Raw genomic sequence first — 5,566 nt, forward strand, 5'->3', positions numbered from 1 at the left:
AACTAATATTACTTCATGAAACTTAGGCGATTTCAACACTTTTCCTGTTATTGACAAGAACTGTGAACGTTAAATAGATAAAATGGCCATTTTTAGTCATGAAAAATCATGCTCGACAACTCTCTTAGAAATCTTAAAACTTTTTTAAAATTGTTTTGTTCAAATCGCTTAATATTTGTGGGCTGTACGTTTTTTTGAACCAAAAATGGAATGTTTTACCCACTGTGGGCTGGGAATGTGAGAATAAGATCATATGAACTCCCATCTAGCACAACGCTGCTCGTTTTTCGAAGTTTTGTTGGTCACTAAGGTAGGGATTTAATTTAAAAGTTGATAAAAGGTAAGTTTGGTGTTTCGACCGTATGGGCTACGTTTAAATCGTAAAAATAAAATTGATAATGAGTAAATTCATTTTTTGGAAAACCGTTAAAGCCGAAGAAGCTTTTTAAAAAAGAAGTTACTATCACTAAATTACTGTTGTCGATGTTTTGACTTTAAGTATTATAAAATCTGTGCACAAGTGTAAGCAATATACAAAGGACGAGCGCGGAGCGTGAGGTAGATACATTATAGAGCGCGGAGGGAGAGATAAATATATTATAGAGCGCGAAGCGCGAGAACCGACAGTCGCGCGTCATTTAAAACATTTGGCGTAATGGGTTCGTCTGCTAAAGAGAGATGAAAATGAAAGGACTTACTAGGCAGTCTGATAAGTCAGCCATTTATGTTTACGCATTTACAAGTTACAGCACTGAGAAGCGATTAACCTCCGAGTTTTTTATAATATGGAAAAATCCGAGACCAAGGCTAAGCTGGATAAGTATTACCCGGACTCTGCACCGTCGATTGAAACGATTCATAAGTGGTTTACCGAGTTTCGTTGTAGCCGTACGAGCACAGTTGATGCTGAACCATCTGGGCGCCCAAAAGAGGTCACTACACCAGAAAATGTCGAAAAAATTCATGATATGATGTTGAATGATCCCAAAGTAAAATTGAGAGAGGTAGCTAATGCTGTAGGCATATCATTGGAACGTGTGGGCAATATCGTGCATTCAGTTTTGGGCATGAAGAAGCTCTGCGCGTGATGGGTGCCGCGTTTGCTCACAGTGGACCAAAAACGAATTCGTATGACAACTTCCCAGCAGATTTTGGCATTATTTTCGCGTAAGCCGACCGAGTTTTTGCGCCGATTCATAACCATGGGTGAAACCTGGATCCACTACTACACTCCTGAATCAATGCAACAGGCAAAACAGTGGGTTCCGCCGTGTCAAAGTGCTCCGAAGCGTCCAAAAACGCAACAATGGGTCGGAAAGGTTACTGCCTCCGTAGTTTGGGATGGACATGGCATAATATTCGTGGACTATCTTGAAAAAGGTAAAACCATAACCGGAGCATACTATTCATCATTATTGGACCGATTGAAAATCGAAATCGCCGAAAAACGACCGCATTTGAAGAAGAGAAAACCGCTTTATCATCACGACAATGCGCCTGTTCATTCATGCTTAGTTGCACAAGCATAATTGCATGAAATCGGCTTCGAATTGGTTTCTCAGCCACTTTATTCACCAGACCTGGCCCCCAGCGATTATTACTTGTTCCCTAACCTGAAGAGATGGCTCATCGGTAAGCGTTTTTACTCAAATGAGAAGCTCATAGCTGAAACTGAGGCATATTTTGGAGACCTTCCGATCGAGTACTTTTCGGACGGTATCAAAAAGTTAGAAAATCGTGGGACTCGCTGTATCGACCTAAAAGAAGAGTATGTTGAAAAATAAAACCGACTTTGGCCAAAAAAACGTCTCCGTGTTTCATTTTTCAGGGACTTATCAGACTGCCTAGTATATCTCCACGAATATTGCTGCCAACAACATTTTTTTCAGTTTCGCAGAGCCACATACATTAATGGTATAAGGGCGAATGTCCAACCATCTTCGCTTCGAGAAGCAAAATGACGGGCATGATAACTCTCGAAAAAATGGTCTGAAACCAAAAACACGAAAGAAATTGTATACAAAAGGTAGAAAGCGTCATTCTTTCCCCTTCATTTTTGTATTTTTTGTTTAAAGAAACTCTTACATTTTTTTCTTTAGTATGGAGTAGTTCACCGAGTAATAATACTCATTAACTGGTTTAATACGAAAGAACAGTATTTTTCCAAGGCATTTTCACTTATAGTTACGTCTCAGTAGTATATGTACAATTTATTTTCACATTCAATAGCACTAAAATCTTTTTTTTTGACTTGGCGATTTAGTCTGAAAGTGAGCTTCTCACGCATAATATTTGACGCGCTTGAAACAACTGAAAAACGACTATGCGAGAAATCAATTTCAACATGGAATCGTATATAAAAGGAAGCATATTAATATTATTTAATAAGTGAATCTTGTTTTTATTGATTTTAATTTTCAAATTTAGTTTAACATAATGTTCAGGCTTGATCCTGTTACGTATAAAAAAATCAGCGAGCCTTTCAGAAAATAAAACGGTGGATCCAATATAGAAGATATTGGATTCACTATTTTGTTTTTCGAATTTTTGACAACGGATTTGTAATCAGTTACCCCAAAAACACGCTATTAACAGAATTTGGCCCATTTTATAAACATTTTATACTTTTGGGCAGCTTTTCGCGTTTGGGTCACACTGTGCGCCGTACTATAAAGAAATTGTAGATGGAGCTACGATCCAATAGATGCTCGTTTAGTACAATCGTACAAAGAATTTTACGTTATCTTCTAACGAACTAGCCTAGTCAAGGCTATGTATGGAAAAGAATTTTTTCGGTTGCTTGGTGGCGTGACAAAGGCGACCGATAGGGTTCGCGGCGCCGGGCTTAAATACGCACCAGCGCTGTATAGCTCTATAGCATGGAATAAGCTCGAAAACGCCACAACGACTTCAGGAGATTATTCTAAAGACCTCAAACAAGCACTATAGCGCAAAAAATCGATTTCTTTACCCTGTACGTTAGACATCAGACCATCCCTTTAAGGTTCTTTCAATTTTGAAATTGTGCTATTAAAGTCTTAGCAGAGACAACGCTGAATCAAGAAATAATTTAATTGCTGCAAGCTTTGTCAATTGCCCCTTACCAACTTAAAACATTTTCTCAGCATATGATGATATCTATATTATTTACTATTTTGTGAAATATAAAGAAACATAGCAAGTGAAGTGAATGTTACAGAAAATATCCTAGAATTCTAGAATGTAAATTCATTATTTGCGTACACTGAGCTCGCTAAACCTTCAGTAGTTGTAAATAACATTGTTTTAATAGCATAATCTGTTTTTATTCTCATTCACGCATCTGAAACGTGCAAGATAACAAAAAATTTCATAACTTAGTATATCAACTGTCAAGCAGCAATCTAAAAATTTTCTACAAATGTACTCTTTAATTATATCCGAAGAGAATTTCAATTTTCACATTCTCATCCTAATGAGAAGGTAAGATCCGTCCACTTAGCGCTGCCGCAGAAAGAAAATTGAAAAATGAAACATGTGTCTCTGGTCCTAAATAATTAGAATAAGGAAAATTTTTTTTTTAAATTACTGTTTTGGAGAAATACCGACCGTGCTGTCGTCAAACCCTGCAAGCAATTTGCAATGTTGTCAATGGGCTAGTTTCGAAGTTTATGTTTATCAAAGGGGGACAAAACAACAAAAATCGCTCACGAACATTATGCGCAAATAATGCAAAAATTAATGTTTGCACTTGAAATGCAAATAAACATATTTGGTCTGACATACGTATCAGTCTGGTATCAGCTGTGTCAAAGCAGCACCAGCGCAGCGAGTAGACAACTTCGAACTTCTAGGGGTCTGCGGGTAAAACATATGGCATGATTAGCGTCAGAGAAATTTAAAAGTCAAACTTCTGCTGTAAAACCTAAATCTGTCCGTCGATAATCATTATTTGCATAAATAAACTTTTTTCTTCCACCAACTCTTTGCAAGGCCACAAACGATCCTTTAATATTTATTAACATTTCCCGACAAAAATTATCGCGTTATTTAAACTTTTATTTTTCAATATGGGTGAAAAAATATTGATCTAAGGGGTGACTTGATCAGCTGTCATACTCATCATATGGCCTTAAAATTCTAAAAAAACGAGTGGCAGCGCTAGCACGACGTCCACTCAGCGCCGCCACCTATTAAAAATGACTAAAAACTATTACAAAGAGATGAAAGATTAGGGGAGATTTTTTTGTTTTTGTTTTGGTCTCTGATGATATATATTACGTTTCCCAAACAACTACCCCTTAGACGTAAACACCTACCCCTAAGTCATACATACCTACCTCTCGTGATAAAAAACGTTCTAAAAGTGTTAAATGAGACATTAATCAACGTAAAGATGTTTTAACACTTTAAATAAATTATTTGAAACTTAACCCCCCTTCCCCCCCATGATAATTTTCCAACAAACTTTCCTTCCATGTGAGCGTGTGATGCGGAACATATATATGTATAACAAATGCATAAACAATAATACAATTTAGTATTCTCTTTTTGCTCTCCGATGATATATAATACGTTCCCCAAAAACTTACCCTGAGTCATACATAACTACCTCGCGCGATAAAAACATTCTCAAAGTATTAAAAGAAACATTTAACAACGTAAAAATGTTTTAGCACTTTCAATTAATTACTTGACACTTGAAAATTTCCCCCTCATTATAATTTACCCAAAAAACTACCCTTAAACGTGAACGTGTCCATCGGAACGTATATATGTATGAAAAAAGCATAAAAATTAATACAACTTAGAAAACACTGTTAGTTGATATTTTTCGCTTTCTTTTGCTCTCCGTTGATATATAATACGTTCTTTAAAAACTACCCTCTCGTGATCAAAAACGTACTAAAAGTGGGGAAAAAACTTTGAGCAATGTAAAGATGATTTAGAACGTACCCGAAAAACTATGCCTAAGTCATACATATCTATACCCCTTGAGATAAAAAACGTTTTAAATGTGGGAAAACCACCTTGAACAATGCAAACATGATTTAGAGCTATGAGTTGATTACTTGATACTTAAAATTTCCCCTTCATTATAATTTTCCCAAAAGACTATCCTTTCAATTGGAAATTTCCACCTCATTATAATTTTTCCAAAAAAGTACGCTTCTACTTTTAAAACATTTTTTACACACAGGGGTAGGTATGTATGACTTAGGGGTGGTTTTGAGGCACATGTCATATTTCATCAGAGAGAAAAAAATACCAAAAAAATATGAACTAACAGTGTTTTATGAATTTTATTATATTAAATGCTTTTTTCATACATATTCAAACTCCGCTGCATACACTCGCGTGGAAGTGTAGTTTTTGGGGAAAATTATAATGAGAAGGAAGTTTTCAAGTGTCAAGTAATTAATTTAAAGTTCTCAAACATCTTTACGTAGTTCAATGTTACTTTTAACACTTTTGAAACGTTTTTTATCTCCATGGGCAGATATGTATGAATTAGGGTTAGTTTTCGTGACACGTTTTATATTTCGTCGAAAAGCAAAAAAATATCAACTAACAGTGTTTTCTAAAT

This window comes from Belonocnema kinseyi, chromosome 5, assembly GCF_010883055.1.
Source record: "Belonocnema kinseyi isolate 2016_QV_RU_SX_M_011 chromosome 5, B_treatae_v1, whole genome shotgun sequence".
Classification (NCBI taxonomy): Eukaryota; Metazoa; Arthropoda; class Insecta; order Hymenoptera; family Cynipidae; genus Belonocnema; species Belonocnema kinseyi.